The following is a 17,979-nucleotide window of genomic DNA, read 5'->3' as shown; positions in this document are numbered from 1 at the left end:
CAATTGAAAACATATATTCACACAAGAATTTGTACATGAATATTCATAGCAACGATATCGTAGCAACCATAAAACAGAAATCACCAAAATGTCCATGAGTTGATGAATGAAGAAACAAGAAACATGGCAGATGTCCATATGAAGACACAGAATTCATCTGTCAAAACAAATGAAATATTGCTACATGCCGAACCTCGGCTATAACATACATGGATTCGACACGATAAGCCAAGTGACAGAATCAAGACCAAAAAACCACCTATTTTATGATTCCATTTATAGGAAATGTCCAGAATAGTCAAACCCATAAGGACAGAAAGCAGATCAGTGGTCGCCAGAGGTTGGGGGAGTGTGGGTATGTTTTGAGGGTGGTGAGATGATCTGGAATCGGGTAGTGATGCTGGAGGTGTAGTGAGCACGCTGGGGACACTGAGAAGGAGACGTTAAGTGGGGGAAATGATGTTATGTGACTTACACCTCAATCAAGGAAACAGAGGGTTTCCTTTGTTCCCCTCACGTGGGTCCGAACACTAGCAGAAATGAAGGTCATTAGTAAGGAGCTGAGTCAGACGTGGGCAGCCTCGTCTTTCTGAGAAGCAAGAAAGAAAAAGAAAAAAATGAGACAATTTAGAATTCATGTATCTTCTGCTTCATTTTCTTTTTTAAGTCAAGCTGTGCATTTCTAGAGAATACAGGCATTCTAAATCATTTCATGGTTTATCCACTCTGGGGATTTTGAAAAGCCTCTCCTTTCTCTACCTGCAGAGTTGCAGAGGGAATGAGCTGTGCCAGGGGATGGGAGGCAGACCATGAAAATCAAGGAAATTAATTTGCCTTTTAACTGTTGTCGTGAAAAGTTCAATAACAGAAGCTTAAGTTGGCTTATATTTTGGATAAATTTGGACTTTTCCTCTCTTGCAAACTTAAGCCATTGTCGTAAAAGATACACAGTTATACTCGCCATTCAGCCTTGTTTAGGGGGTGGGTTCCCGCATGCGTTCCCCAGCGTCACAGAGACCATGAAATAAAACGCTGATCTCATCCTAACTGTGCCGAATCACACCCCCTTGCCTTACCTCTCCCCCTAAACGTGGGGACTTACGGACTAAGACGTTAGCACGTCAACTCTGTCAGAGAACTCCGTCCCAAGTTACTCAACAAGATCTATTTTTAAAACCTTCACAACTGCATGCAAAGAAGGAAAACTAAGAATCAAATGCCCCATAGTCTGTGTATAATTTCCACAAACTTTAGCCAGAAAAATTAAAGGGGTTGACGAGGCCATGCCTATCCCGCCTGTATCCCAAGCAAGCTTTGTAAGCTGACATTGTAAACATGCAGACATGCTTGTCCCACTCTGGAAAGACATTGTATCCCCAACGTTCAACTTCTGTTGAAGAAATATTTTAATGGAATATGTATATCCCGTGAATGCTTTCATGTCTGTTGATTTGGTTCCGGAGACAGAGGGTGGTAAGCAACTGAGGTTAGGAAATACAACAGAACTGACATTTGGGAGAAACCACAAAAAACAAAAGCCCCACCTGAAACGCAACAAGATGGCGGTTGAACACATGACCTTCCACTCTGAAGCTCATAGAAAAGGCAAAAAAATATCTAAGAAACAGACTTATAGTGACAACAAGGGAAATGTTTTCAAAATTAGCAGCAGGATTTTGAGGAATTTTAAAAACATGGGATGAAACAGAAACCAGTGAAAATAAAAACATTAATGAAAACAGGTAAGAAAACTCTGTTGCTGTCTGTCAGTTTTATCGCTGAAGCCCAGAAAGTCTCCAAGAGAAAATCACCAATATTACGGAGAAATGATACTTCCTTTCAGCCAATGATGTTGGGACAATAGAACATATACGCCTGCAAAAAATACGCGTACACATCGTCATTTCACATGGAAATGAACTAAAAATTGATCATAGATCTAAATACAAAAGGGAAAGCTTTAAAACTTTTTTAGAAAACAGAGTAGAAATCTTTGTGTCTTTATGTTAGGCAAGACATGACACCAAAAAATAATCCATAAAAGAAAAAATAGGATCTAATTTCACTTTGTTAAAATTAGTAACATTTACATTTAAAGACACCATTAAAAGATTCAAATCTAAGCCAGAGACTGGAGGAAAATTTTTGCGAATCACACATCTGATTAAAGATTCCTATCTGCAGTATGTAAAGAGCCCTTCAAACTCCACAGTAAGAAAACAGACAGCCAATTTTAAAAGATCTGAACACACACTTTACCAGGGAGGATAAATGGGTGGCAAGTAAGCTCAGGAAATGCTCGGCATCATCCATCATTAGGGAAACACAAATGGGGTATCCATGGGATACCGCTACACTTTTAAAGGAAGCTTAAAATCCCAAGGAGAAACACCATGATCCCCAATGCTGGAAAGAACGCAGAGCGACACAAAATGCAGGGAAATGCAAAATGATGCAGTCACTTTGAAAGACGGTTCGGAAATTTTTAATAAACTAACCACATAACCCAACAATTGAACTCTCGGTATTTACTCAAGCAAACTGAAGCTTACATTAGTACAAAACTCTACGTGAATGTCTATAGCATAGCAGCTGATTTGTAATTGCTAATAACTGGGAGGGGCGTGAGTACCGAACAGGGGAAGGGCTAAAGCACAGTGTGGTGCATGTGATTAAAAGATCAAGGTATTGATTCCCACCAGTCTCAAAAGACTATATATTGTATGAGTCCATTTATATGATATTTGGGAAAAGGAAAGCATATTACTTATTGCCATTGGTTGGGGAAGGAGAGGGTGATTGAAAGAGGGTGATTGAAATTTGAAACATCGATCGGATGCTATGGGTATCAGAATGGAAATCAGACTGTGACTGATGAAGGAGGCTGTATTACAAATATATGCAAAATTTGTTCGGAGGAAGGGCGGGGGGAAGAAACTTTGGAAAGTACTGTTTTCACTGCAAAGTATATGTCTAAAGACAAAAAGGACTGTGAGTAAGCAATATACTCTAGTTGGTAAATATTATTTCTTGGAAATGCAAAGGACCCACACTAACTAAAACAATTTTGAAAAAGAACAAATTTGGAGAACTCTCATTTCCTAACTTTAAGTTACTACAAAGCTATAAAAATCAAGAGACTGTGGTACTGGCCTAAGGATAGACATATAGAACAGGGAATTAGAATTGTGAATTCAAAAAAATGGACACCTGGGTGACTCAATTGGTTAAGTGGCCGTCCTCAGCTCAGTTCATGATCCCAGGGTGCTGGGACCAAGTCCTGTATCAGGCTCCCTGCCCAGCGGGGAGTCTGCTTTTCCCTCTAACCCTCCCTCCTGCTTGTGTGCTCTCTCTCTCTCTCTCTCAGTCTCTCTCTCTTTCAAATAAATAAAATATTTTTAAAAATCCAGAAGTAAACCCATATGTCTATGACCAATTGACTTCTGCAAAGGTGTCAAGAACCTTAATGGGGAAAGCATAGTCTTTTCAGCAAATGCCATTAAACAACTGTACTTACAAATGCAAAAGAATGAAATTAGACCTTACCTCACCCCATATATAAGTCCCAAATGGACCAGAATCTAAATGTAAGAGCTAAATGGACACAACTATTAAAAAGAAACAGAGGTGTAATTCTTTGTGAACTTGTGTCAAAGAAATGCAAACACTAATAAGAAATATTAGAGCAATTATATGCAAACAAATTAGGCAATATGGAAGAAATGTATACATTTCTAGAAACATATAAACTACCAAAACTGAAACAGGAAGAACAGACCCATAATCAGCAAGGAAATTGAAACAATGATCAAAAAATCTCCCAACAAACAAGAGTCCAGGGACGGATGGTCTCCCAGCAGAAGTCTACCAAACATTTAAAGAAGAATTAATACCTATTCTTCTGAAACCATTTCAAAATATAGAAATGGAAGGAAACTTCCAAACTCATTCTATGAGGCCAGCATTACACTGATCCCAAGACCAGACAAAGACCCCACTAAAAAGCAGATTTACAGATCGATTTCCCTGATGAACATGGATGCTAAAATTCTCACCGAGATACTAGTCAATAGGATCCAACAGTACATTGAAAGGATTATTCACCAGGACCAAGTGGGATTTATTCCTGGGCTGCAAGGTTGGTTCAACATCTGCAAATCAATCAGTGTGATACACCTCATGAATAGAGGAGAGGACAAGAACCATGTGATCCTCTCAACAGATGCAGAAAAAGCATTTGACAAAGTCCAGCACCTTTCCTGATTGAAACTCTCCACAGTGCAGGGATAGAGGGAACATACCTCAATATCGTAAGAGCCATCTATGAAAAGGCCACAGTGAATATCATTCTCAATGGGGAAAAACTGAGGAAAGGTTTATTTACAACACCACAAGCCCACACATACATAAAATTAATAACACTTTATCAGAATTAGTATTATTCTTATTTCTTTCACAAGACGCCATAAAGAAAAAGAAAAGATACAGAGCACCCACGTTTCCAAACAGAGCCGGTCTAGGCCCCACAGAGAGGCCCATCTGGCTCCTGCCTCCTGGGACTTGGCTATTTTCCTAAACTCCCCTCCTGGGTGTTGCTAAGCTTATTAGGAGGGCAAGTCTTACTGTTTATTTCCCCAAACCTAAGAAATATTTTAAGTAGACAGAATACTCAAGAGAGACAACCATGGCCCACATGAGAAGACGGCTGAGGTGAACTCCCGTGAGTGAGGGTGGGTTCACACGACTTAATGTCTCTGGGCCCGTTTCATCCTTTGTCACCCAGAGATAACAAATGCCAGTTGCTTCGCTGGATCCATGTGACAGCCAGCTGGGTTTGCACGGCCTCACATGCGTGAGGATTTGCATGTCAAAGTATCACGTGGTGGGCTTCATCTGATTTGAAATCTGAGCTTATGTCAGTCCCTGCTGTAAGGTCGCCAAGTTCTGTGCTGCTTGCCCTGTCCAGAGGCAGCGTCTAACCCCCACCCCTGACATCTGGGCAGGCGCTGTGACGGCTCTGGCCAACAGAATACAGCAGAAATGACCCCCTGGCAGTGTCCAGGCTGAGGCTGTAAGGGACAGACAGCGTTGACTTTCTGTCTCCGGACACATGTGTGCTGGGACCACAGCTGCCATGCCGTGAGGAAGCCCAAGCAGCCGAGGCCGCCGACTGCTGGCCATGCATGAGCGCCCAGACCAGGACCAGCACCAACTCGGCCAGCCGGGTGGACAGACTGTCCTAGCTACACCTCCCTGAGCCTTCAAACAGCAGAGAGGAGCAGAGATAAGAATCAATACCTCACCTCAAAAGCTTACCTGTTTTTTAAATAATTTCTTGTACAATATTAAAGATACCAATTAAAAAACTTTAATGTTTAAAAATTAAAATATCAATTGAACAAACTCTTGATAACAGAAGACTAGCAGGATAGGACTTAATTTATTTTAAAAAAAGTGATTCTGGGGGCGCCTGGGCGGCTCAGTTGGTTAAGCGTCTGACTCGTAATTTCAGCTCAGGTCATGATCTCAGGGTGGGGGGATCGAGCCCCGCGTTAGGCTCCATGCTGGGCGTGGAGCCTGATTAAGATTCTCTCTCTCCCTGTCCCTCTGCCTGTCCACCACCCACCCGTGCACTCTCTCTTTCTCTCTCTCATAAGAAACAAACCAACAAAAAAATTAATTAATTAAATCTTTAAAAAAGTAATTCTGTGTCTGCTGGCATTTCACCAACGCACACGCGTCATCTCCTTGAGTGAACTTGGCCACGACCTTCCTCTTCTGGGCCTTGGATTCTTCCTCTGTGGGTTTCTCTCATATTAGAAGCAAAATGTTTTTTGAAAGTATAAAGGAAATTTATAAATTATGAAGAAAACATAAAGCAAGTCAGGTTACATCTGCAGCTTAGTAAATATATCAACCTCATAGAAGTATGTTTTAATCGGGCTGCAGAGGCAATGATCTGTCTATTCCTCCATTTGTTTTATTGGTTTCAGGTCTTTATACCTAAGCTTATATTCGCAATGCATGGGAATAGCTGGTCAGTGACAAATTCCAGCGGCTACTTCCCAGGACAATGAAAACTGTCATTTGTTGATGGAAGCCGAAAAAGAGATTAAGCAGGGATTTTCAGGGTCATTTTATTCTTTTTCCGTTGAGGTTGCATCTCATTCTAATGCACCGCTCGTGCAGCTTTCAACGTCGCAATGGATTACACGGAGCAATGTCAGATGGCCGCGTGTGTCAGGACTCCTACACGGAGCGTTCTGGAACCGTCTGTGGAAACCACGTCTGGACTAGCGCGTCTTCACAGGGCATGCCTGTTTTATGCATATGATGACTTCCTCTTTTGAGATGACTCTGAGTGTTTCCATGACAGAGTCGTAAAAATAGCAGGGATCTGAGGGCAGAGCTGAACGGGCAAACGGCCAGCGCCCCGCTGACGGTGATGTTTTGTCAAGTCCAGATGGTGTGCTGATTTTCTCTCTGGCCAGGAGCACAGTGCCCGGCAGTCCCTGGAGCTGCCCACCTGCTTCCTAACCTCGGACGCAGAGGATCCTGACGCTGAGTTTGATGGGGCGGACAGAGCCCAGCGTGAAAGCCAGAGAAGGCGGCCTTCAGCTCCAGACGGACTTTCCGAGCTCCTGCTGCGTGCAGGCAACTCACTGTTCACATCGAAACGTGCACACCTGGTGCCCAGCAGCCAGGAGCTCAGTCTAAACGGGAAGAAGCAAGAGCCAAGACGTGTTAAGAGGCAGAGATGAGGGGCCGAGGCGATGCCAGAGGGTCCACGGGCACTGATCAAGGGTGGCTGCAGAGTGCTGGCTTTCTGGCAAACCAGCTTTGACCAGAGTCTCTATGCTGCTTCTTGACCGTGGTTTCTTTACCTTTAATTTACAGTGGCCTGAATTAAAGATAATTTAACTGGCACCGTGCCTTCCACTTCCTCCATTTCAACAGTCCTCATTAGCTTCTTCACCCAGAGGAAGCTCCCCCACATCCCTGCAGCTGAGAAGCACAGTTCACGCCTCCCACCAGCCAGCGAGGACTTTGGTCTTAGAAGGCTCTGCACCATGTCCTGACCTCAACCACCCAACTGCATCTGCTCAGAAAGAAGAAAGTGTTCCTACCCAGAGGATAGGGGCATCCCATTTGCTTTCCTACTAGAAAAACAATGAACACTCAAATCAGTTATGCAATTTATTAAAATGTGCATTAAACATAACTGATAAAACAAATTAAGTTTCCTTAAAAATTTTTGGCTGGCTCATTTTTAATGCTAATGTGAAGCTACAATATGATAGATCCTTCCATTAATAGCCGAGTGAGCCTACTATTTGAATGATCAAGATCTTCCCTTCTTTTAGAACTAGTAGAACAGAAAAGAGGCATGCCATCCATTTGTTAAGGAAGGCTAATGGCTCCAGCAGCAAGACGACATACTACGGGAATGTCTTTGTCTGATGGGTGGGTCCCTCCCATCCGTAGTCTGACCAGAAGCAAAAAACAGACAAGTAGACAAACAAACAAAAACAAAAGAAAATATGCAGTATCTTGAGTGGTTATTTCTGTAATTTCTCCTACCATACAACACTATGCAACAAGATTCATTTTCTCTGTGCGTATTTTCGCCGATCTTATCTCAGCGTATGAAGCGTATGGGGGGATGTCTATGCATATCTCAATCTGAGAGAACGGATAGCCTGGTGGTGTTCCCTTCTGGTCACCAATCATTCCACTCATGCCAGAGCGTGGCTGTCCTACACACCACCTGTTGAGTTTCCATGACGATTTCGATCTGAAGAGGGTGAATGATGGCCAAACCGTTTATCGGGGAGTTGTGTTAGAACCATTGACAGTAAGGAATTTACATCTGAAATCATTGTGTTTGCAGATTTTAACTAACTAGCTTAGCTTCCAGAAACATGGGAATATAGGACATTCGAGAACCCTCAGTCAGAGTCACTGTCCCTGTGTGTGATTTAAGTTGTATGGAAAGAACTGGAGAGGTAATGATGGGGTGGGGTGCTGTGTCTTGTCTGGGGACAGGAGCAGCACTGAGGGGGAGCTGGTGGGGAAACTCTGAAGCCCAGAGAGGAGGAAGGAGACACAGCTGGCTAGATCGAGTGGGAACTTAGGACAATTTTGAATCCCACCCACAGGTGTCGAAAAGAAACACAGTTAGTTGGTCTGTGATAAATTAGGAACTTAAAGCAAACAAACAAACAGAGAGAGATGGAAAAGAAAGAGAATGTGTTAGGAAGGAAGAGACTCCTCCTGGCTCCACATTTCCCTGTGTGATATAAGTCACTGGGCCGGGGAGAGGGGGAAGGGCTTAGGGCAGCTGAGTTTCAGCTACTGTGTCCAGCCAGCAGAGAGACCGACTCCTTTTTAGAGGGCGCTCACTGGTTCTAAGGAAAGAATTAGGATTCAACAGTAGGATGGACAGTCTGCTGATAAAATTCACTCACCAATCAACCAAGGTGGCTGGGGAAACAGTGGTACCTCAGAATTGAAATCTGTCTTTGGTCATTCAATTTTAAAACTGACAGGTCAGGTCAAAGATCACAAGGCATTATTACTCCGGGTATTTTAAAATTTTACCTCTGCAGTTCCGACATTAATCTCTCTTGGATTTGTTGCTGTTCAGGAGTTTAAATGTCACAGAAGTAACAAGAGGACTCCTGTGCAGAACGGAAGAATCAGCTGATGAGTCCTCTGCGTAAACACGGCAGCCTGGACCCCGGGGCCAGCTTCTTGTCTTCTCCGTCTGCTCAGAGAAAGAAAGACAGGTGGAGACCAAGAACAGCACGCAACCCTGGGGAGTATCGGGAGGTAGAAGTTGGAGGCGAGGAGAGTGGTTTCTGTCTTAGCTGAGAGGGGTCCTGAACCTTTGCTTGCAAAGGAGAGTCTGCAAGAAAACCAAGCAGGGTCTCAGAGTCACGATATCAAGCCCTGCATCGGGCTCCACACTCAGCGAGGAGTCTGCTTGAGATTCTCTCTCTCCCTTGATCCCTCTCCTCACTCTCTCACTCCTTCTCTCTCTAAAAAATAAAGAAGTAAATCTTTAAAAAAAGAAAAAAAAAGAAAAAGAAAGAAAGCCAACTGTAGCCCGGGGCCCAAGGGGCTGAGCAGTGGGGGCGCCGGGGCCAGAAGGACCACGGTCGATCACCAGACCGTACGCAGAGTGGAGACGCTGGGAGAAACAAAACAGCGCAAAATGATTTTTTTTAAACTAGAATTAATCTCAAAGTGATAAGAACAGATTGAACTCATGAAGCAAGAACATGTGGCTCTAAAAGGAAACATTCAAAGAATAAAAATTATTTTTTAACAACCTGGAAGTCTAAAAATTCTAATTGAATGGTTACAAGCTGCAGTTAAAGAAATTCACCAGAAGTAAACTTACCCAAAGTCAGGCTGCAAGAAACAGAAATGGAAAACATGAAAAAGGTAACAGAGTGGACGATCTTTCTAAAGAGTCCAAGTAAACAATGTGCCGCAAAGTTAAGTAACACAAAAGAGAAAAAACAGGGAGACAAAAGTCATAGAAAAATTTTCATAACAGAAGCATCTGAGTTTCTACATGTTTCTAGATTTTCTGCTGACAAATGCAGAATAAAGAGTTTAAAAATGACCCAAAGCCCCCGCTGTAAATATTTTGGAATACTGTCAGTAATGACGAGGTCATAAACTCTTCCTTCCAGAGAAAAGGAGAAAAGATGATCACATGGGTGATTATTGGAGAATCTGAATGGCACAGGACTTCTCAACAGCAGGTCCAAAGACAGAGTTCGATGAACCTTCTGTCACCCATTGCTCGGCTCGGCGTGGGTAACGTGGACAAAGTCTTCATGCTACACCCTGAATATTTACCCACCACCAACCGGAGGGGGTGCAGTGTGATGATGGAGTCTCAGGACTAAGGTAGAAGGGGCCTTGGGGAAACAACTGGTTTGGGATATTTTTGGAGGACTGGAGCAGAGAGAGACAGAGACAGAGAGAAACAGACAGAGAGACAAAGAGGCCAGAGTGAGAGGCAGACAGACACGCAGGCCTTGTGAGTCCAGCAAGGCCTGCCCCTGCCCTCCCTGACACATCGACTCACCCTCCCCCACAGAGTCAACAGCCCTGGAGTCCTGGGATCTACCCGGAGCCCCGTCTCATCCCTCCAGGGCTGGCTTGAGGGGAGCGGTCGAGGGAGGGAAGGACGAAGGGTCAGGCCCCCAGAGCCTGCGAGGAGGAGAAGGTGAGAACTTCCCAAGTGGAGAGAGTCCTGCCTGCATTACAGAACTAAGCCTTCGACTGTGAGTTTTGTTTGGTGAGAAGGAGGCAGGGGGATTGCTTTCAGTGGCTGCACAAAACATCCTGGCCTGTGGTTGCCCAGACGCGGCGAGGATCAGACGGGAGCCGCAGTGCGGGGAGGTGGGGGTCTGCCAGAAGGGGGTCCCCTCGCCCGCCCCACGGCCACACTGTGGGAGCTCTGCAGGTGGAAGGGCTGCGTGGTCCGGGGCCGAGGGGCGAATCATGAATGAGAGCAAAGCAGGTAACAACAGCTGAACACAACGCGAGGAAAACAGCAGTTCTAGAAAGAAACTGGAATGTTAAATTTGGTGGAATTTACATCCCCCGTGCATAGTGACTCCCTTGCCTCCAGGCAGGTTTCAGAGTTCCAACCTGTGTAGACAGTGAGCCTGCTGTCCCCAGGCTGTGTGCCCAGCGGCCACGGTCTGACCCACACCTCCCCCTCAGTGGCCACATGGACTCCGCCTGGCTCCACTCTGTGCTACGAACACAGCAGGGTCCCCCCATGGGCTGGATGTGGTGTGATTCTGGGGGGGGCAGAGCGGGGGACTTTGGCTTTGAGGTTCCATGAGTGATTGTGGGCTATTCCTTTCTCAGAGGAAAGTGTGTTAGTCAGGCCATCTTACTTCTCGTATTGTGGTGCTCTGATGTCTGGAGCCTCGTGGTCCTGGAGGGACCGCCCTTCTCAGGACTGGGTAATCCCTGGAGATGGGAAAGACTTCTTTTATAGGCAAACCAACCAATGGGGAGCCTACACCCACACCCCTCCTCTGTGGCGCCCCTGCCCTAAACACTGCGGCGGACCACTAGAGATGGCCCCGTACCCGACCTGGGATTACTCACACTAGCTGACCCTTAGCCTGCCCGCCCTGCCTGCCCGCCCTGCCTGCCTGCTGCTTCCCGCAGAAGCCGCAGTGAGGTCTCCAGCCTCCGCGTCCCCGCCTCTCCCGCTGACTTGCACCGGTGCCTCCCATGTGGACTCTTGGGCGTGGGAGGCCCTCCGCTCGGACACCGTGAGGAGTGACCCATCAAGGCCAGTCGTCTCCTGATCTGTTAGCTGGACTATATTGATTTATAATAATTCGACCTACATCGGGGAATGAAACATGAGAGACTATGGAGTATGAGAAACGAACTGAGGGGCTCAGAGGGGAGGGGGGTGGGGGAATGGGATAGGCTGGTGATGGGTAGTAAGGAGGGCACGTATTGCATGGTGCACTGGGTGTTATACACAACTAATGAATCATCGAGCCTTACATCGGAAACCGGGGATGTACTGTATGGTGACTAACATAATATAATAAAAAATCATTAAAAAAAATAATAATTCGACCTACATCGACAGCAGTAAACCCGGCCCGGCCCTTCGGGGATGCTGAGAACGGACCCTTCCAGCCAGCAGGCGGATCCCAGCCCCGCCAGGAACCTGAGAGGGTCCGCAATGGCAGCACGGCCCACACGTGCCGGGCATCAGAAGGCCGTGGTGCACTTTGCTGGTGTCGCACTCACACGGTTCCCCTCCGTGCTCGTCACACCACTGCCATGTCTGTTGTCTTATCTCCATCACACGGAAGGAAGTCAGGGACGCGCTAAAGCCACACCATTAGGAAGGGCCAGATGCTGAGCTTTCACTGACTCCAAATGTGGTCACATGACCGTGTGACTTACGCGGGGGCCCTGGGGCCTCTGGAAGCCATGGGCCTAGAGAACCCATTTCACAGAACTCATCACGAGTCCACATTCCCACCAGAGGTCTGCACTTGCACAAGGACGTCGGGATAGAAGGAACATCAGAGTAAAAGGGGAAGAGATAAGTATAGGTCAGCAGAGAAGACTACACCTTGCACAGGGGGAGTTTTGAGCTCTGTGCATCAGGCAGGGGTCACCCTGGGAGTGGAACCAGTGGGCTATGCACGTATGCATGTGCAAGTACTTGATGAAGCACAGGGAACTTAGTACAGAAGGGACTTAGGAGGAACTGGCCTGTAAGTCTCAGCAGGAGGGCAGGGGCACTGGGCGTGTGGACCCCTCGGACCCCAGCCAACCTTGTCCACAGGCAGTGGCCCAGAAGGAAGTCCAGAGGGGAATGGGATTGCACACCTAGCTGCCAGTCTGAGTTTCTAGATCCGAGGACCAGGAAACTCTCCTTTGCACACCTTCCTACTGATTAAGTCAGGCCCACCAAGGACACTCTCACTTTGCATGAATTCGCTGTCAGGTGATGAGGGATTTTAATCACATTGCAATGTCCTTCATGGCAGCGCCTAGGTTACTGTTGGTGGAATGACTTTAAGATGTGTGTAGGCTTCAAAACGCTACCTTTCTAGTTATCACTTGGAGTAACCGCTCCCAGGCCCTTCCCAGAACCACACCAGCAAGGTAATTCTATATTTCGGCTGGGCCAGGATGACAGGACATGCCAGAAACCCATCACACTCCATCCTTGGCACTGCATTTCCCAAAGCGCACACAAGAGCTCATGATACCCTTGCACGCCCCGGGAAGTCGGCAGCTTACGCTGGAGCGGAGCAGAGGACCCTGTGCTGGTGAGGAATGGTTGCCCAGGTCCCAGCTGGGCTGACCACTGGTCTCTGCTTTCTCCATATGGGATTCCCTTCTGGGCTGGACATGGTAATTATCTGGTTTATACTCTCAGGCCAGTGCTTCTGAAGCAAGATCAGAGCCTTCATATAGAGACAATAAAGATTACTAGGGTTTACAGAGGATGAAATTTTCGATACTCACATGGAAGTTCAAATGACTTTCATCTAACTCCTTAAGGGAGCAGGGAAGAAGAAAAATGTTTTCACCCGTTTTTATCCAAGACTAGCCACCTTGCTTGTTTGTTTCAAAGAAAAAAAATTTCTTCCATGTGGACAAGCTTTTGTTTCCAATAAACATTGTGTGTGGGAGTAAGGACTTTGCAGAGAGAGACATGCTTTTCAGATGTGATCCCAAGCGTATTCTCTGCCCGAGGTTCATTTTTAGTCTTTATCTGCAGTAGCAATTTTGCGCCGGGTGTAACGTCTCATGAGCGCTGAATCATGCAGCCCACTCGTAAACAGACTGTCAGCCACCTGTCAGAACTTTACTATACTTTTATTTTGTATTAGCTACCGGGTTACCTTTTAAAATTCCGGATGCGTATTTTTCAGAATTCCATAGATTGTGAGAGCCTGCGGCAATGCTAGGGGGACATCTCTGGGGGCTGTATTTTAACGTGGGATTCTGGGTATGGCTTCCTTGTCAGAGGCCCCTGGAAGAGAGATCTTGTCCTCTGTGGAGGTGTGAGCTGGCAGTTTCCCCAGCTGCTCCGTGAGTCCAGGGCTGAACACATGTCCCTAGGGAAGAAACGTCAGTGGCCTGGCCAGCATCTCCCAGCTATCTGCCCTGGGGATGTGCCCCCTCCAGACTCTGGGTATTGATCTTGGGAAGGATTCTTTTTTTTTTTTTCTTTCTTTCATTTTTAATTTAAATTCAATTAATTAACATATAGTATATTATTGGTTTCAGAGGTAGAGGTCAGAGATTCATCAGTCTTATAGACCACCCCGGGCTCATTCCATCCCGCGGCCAAGTTAATGTCCATCACCCAGTTACCCCATCCCCTTATGCCCCCTCCTCCAGCAACCCTGTTTGTTTCCTATGATTAAGAAGATTTCATTTTTTTTATGGCTATAAAGAACTTATCAAACTCAGCACCCAAAGAGCAACTAACTCAGTGAAGGAAGGACTGTGACATGAGCCGCACAGCCCGGGCACTGGGAAGGGAGGCGTCCCTGGAGCCACTTCCCGCATGTCCCCCGGGCTGCAGGCAGTGCCTTCTGGAGCTGATCGCCCTGACCTTGTCGTGCGTGATTCACAGCAGCCCCTGCACTTGCAGGAGAAAACGCTACGTACGGAAAATGTCCACACCAGGCTGTCACCTCAGCATCTTGAGAAGTGGCTCCCGAGAGCCGTCTCCCTGCTGCGTACCTGTGATGCGGTGCTCAGCGGGGCGACCTCACGGCCGGCTGTCGCAGCTGTTGTGGGTCACGAGCAGGTGGTGGAGAGAGCGATGAGGGGGGCAGACAAACACAGAGCGGGAAGGCCAGGCTGGGAGGTAGGAAGCAGCCCTGGTTCTCCAGGGCCCCTGGGCTCCGAGAAACCCTGATGTCCTCTAGGTGTCCCCGTGGGAAGTGAGGGCCCCCAGGCAGCGCTGTCACTGGACGCAGAGACTAGATCAGCAGAAATATGAATCTGCTTCCAGCTGCTTGGCTTATAATTTATTTGTGAGATGTGCAGAGTGCCCACTGACCGTCAGGCACAGCGAGGAACTGAGGACAAATCAGGGAAGGGCCTCTGTGTTCCCTGCGCCGTAGCCCTTCCCGAGGTGTGTGGGAAGCCGATTTTCAAGCAAAAAGATAAATTAATCACCACTTGCAAAAGGAGCTGCTCCATAAAGCTGATGGTGTAGGCGGGGTTCTGGGGGCTGGCCTCCCTGAGGACACCACTGCCCACGGTGTGCAAGGCCGCTGGCTGGCCAGAAGCTGGGAGGTAGTGCCCCTGCAGAAGGACAGGCGGACATCACCTCCCCCAGGGGAAGCCTTCAGAACAGGCCTTGCTGGGAACTGACAGAGGCGGCAGGGCTGCGTGACTTGGGGCGGGGGGTGGGCGGGAGCCAGCCAGGGGCACAGCCCCGGGGGTGCAGGCCCTCTGGGGACATGGAGTCACACGCTAGTCAGCACAAGGTTATAGGTGGGGGGTGGGGGAAGTCACAAGCAAGGGCTCTGCTCAGCTGGACACATTTGCAGAAACCTTCATGCTGCGGCACCAAAATCCAGAGTCAGTGAGGCTAGAGCAAAGAAAGAACCCAGAGACCTTGTAGGACGGGTCACAGCCACCGGGAGATTCGTGACCGTGGCCAGGACCAAACTGGGGAGGGAGCACTGGCCCCAGCAGTGCTCGGTGATGTGGGGCGAGGGCTGTAGCAGAGCTAGAGGGGGGCTCCGGGCTTGGGCAATTGTCTGTGCTCTCGGAGCCGCTTCATCTCTTGCAGGAACCCCTAGGACTTTCCAGACTTGTTTTGCCTGCTTCCACTTCCACCCCTTCAGTTCCCATGGAGGCCAGAGATAGCCAGTTACAACCACACCGTCCCAGCGGGCATCTGCTCAGACCCTCTGGTGCATAGAACGTGCCGGGTGCACCTGCAGCCCAGCCTCCTGGTTCCCCTGCAGGGGTCCTGGCCTCACATCCCCCACACGCCACACCTGTCCACACGGCTGCCGCACCCTGGCTTCTCCGGCTCCACAGGCCACCCGCAGGGCAGTGTGGACCGCAGCTGTGGCGGCTGAGGACAAGGGGAGGCAACGGGAGGTCTGGGAGAAGGGCCACATGCTGGATGTCATCATGACTGATGCTCCAGTGACAAGACACACAGGGAGTGTCCAGGAGGACAGCAGGAGAGCCACACGTTTGGGCAGAAGGTGGTAGAGGGGGGGCCTTAGCCTGAAAGCAGTGTTGTTTGAAGGTGGGGGAGGGCAGTGGGGGAAAGTAAGCCTCATCCCCATTTCCTGTCCCAGAAGCAGGAAAGGAGGGGGGTCAGCCTCCACTGAGAAGCCTGCAGGGGAGAGTGGGGACCCATGAAGGCAGGAGGGGAGCCCTGGCAGGAAGAGTTGAGAGCACAGGGGAAACGTGTTAATGATAGGAGTTCAGAGGTCCCACTACAACCATCCGGGAGAAACTAGAGAACAAGTGTGTTGTTGGGTCCGATTGTCCCGTTCCATCCCACCCGAGGCAAGGACAGAAGCTGCCGAGCCCCTATCAGAGCCAGCCCCTCACTGAGAGCAAGGACAGTGTCCAGGGGGGTCCTCCCTGTGCAGGTGAACGCTGCGTCTGAGGGTCGTGGGCTCCACAGAAAATGCTCTAGCAGGATAGCAAAATGCCAAATAATCAACCCTTTGCCACTCCCCAAGTTTGAGCAGATGATTCTCTGTCGTACGTTTAAGAATAAATGTTGAGGTCCCCCCTAAAGTTGAAAACATGTCTGTCACCTTCCACGGACTGCTGTCCTTCTTTCCCTTGGAGACTATGGAGCAGGATGGAAGGGGGCATCCGTGCTCGTCTGGAGGAACCATGACGTGAGACACGGGGTAGTTCCGAGCAGCAAGCCTACACCTGGGTGGGGCGGGGGTCTTGCCGATGGAGAGGATGCTCAGCCCACTGAGGGCCTTCCAGAAGGGGTCCTACCGGAGGCCTGGTTTTGAAGGGCTTGACAGTGGTTGAGGAAAGCAAGTGCCTCAGCTAGAACTTAAGGTCGTCCTTTCTTCCTGACACCCTTGGGGGTGCAGTGTCTCTGGAGCCGACCAGCAGCTGCTGCTGCTCAGAAGAAGGTGAGGAAGATCCAGACGGGAGGAAGGTAAGAGAAGCTTCCTGGTGAGCAACACAGCGGGGCTCCAGCCTGGGAGGGCAAGCACTGGAGGAGGGGGCAGCAAGTCGTGAGCAGTGCAAGAGAACAGGCATCTCAAAGCAACGTGGCTGTCAGCGTCTCTGTGTTTCTGCTGCTCCTGCGGGGGCTCGGTGCCCCCTCCTGCGTAACCTGAAGTCAGGCTCTGCCCTTACGCTTGCTGACTCTTTCTTAACACCCTCTGCAAAAGCCATCTGCTAAATTTGGTAAGGCCCTGGGGGAAAAAAACAACAACCTAATTAAAAAATTTTCCTCCTATCCCTTGAAAAACTATAGAAAAGTAATGTCACACACATGCTCAATTTCTGATTTTTCCAATTGCTGATACAAGGGCTTATCTGTTACCATGGCAACTAAGAGCTTTATACATTTTTTCCTAACCTCTGATATTTTCTAGAACATATCTGCATTTGGGTGCTTTTTAAAATAATTTCGACCTAACATTAGTAACGCAATTCTGTTGGATTGCCTGTGTGCTTATTGTGTGTGTGTGTGTGTGTGTGTGTGTGTGTGTGTGTGTGTGTGTGTTGGGAAGGCATAATGGAGTCCTTTGGGTCTTGGTGTGGGATGTTTGTAACAAATCTTTCTATTGAACGTGTACATCCAGGGTGCCCTTCACTCTGCTCCATCTCGAGGTGAACCACTGCCTGGCTTCTCGTCATCCTCCCCTCCAAGTGGAGAAATAATCACGAAAGCGGTTTTTCCTCCGGGCACTTGTGAGACCCAACTGGGTTTCTCAAACTAGCTGGCTTAATTAAAACTTACAGAAACAGTAAAAGAAGGGCTTTAAGAGAAATGTATAGTCTTATAAATTTATATTAAGAGGTAGTAAAGCTAAAGATAATGAGAAAAATGTCTAAATTAAGTAATTAGTCATGAAAAACAAAATTAATTCCAGGAAAACAAAAAGGAGATGCTGGGCGTGGAAATGAAAAGATCTAACAGGAAGGCAACAAAGGAAAATTTGCTTCTTTGAAAATATGCACAAAATGTGGGTAATTTGACCCGGTGTCCCCAGGACAGTGCCTTTCCCTCTGTTGTCTTCTGTCACCTTCCATTTACCTTACATCTCAGATTATTTACCAGTAATGAAACATAATTATTAACAGTTGAATTCTGTTAACCCACGATGAATTTGGTAAACCTCTACTTTGCATTTCTAGCCTCTTCTATGGTCTTGATTACCAGAGTGCAATTGAGCAGAATTCTTATTTTAAGATGTTTTTAAATCT

Source organism: Ursus americanus, chromosome 34 (genome assembly GCF_024610735.1).
Source record: "Ursus americanus isolate L20-20 chromosome 34, mUrsAme1.1.p, whole genome shotgun sequence".
NCBI classification, from domain to species: domain Eukaryota; kingdom Metazoa; phylum Chordata; class Mammalia; order Carnivora; family Ursidae; genus Ursus; species Ursus americanus.
The sequence above is the reverse complement of the archived record's forward strand: the minus strand, read 5'-3'. Positions refer to the sequence as shown.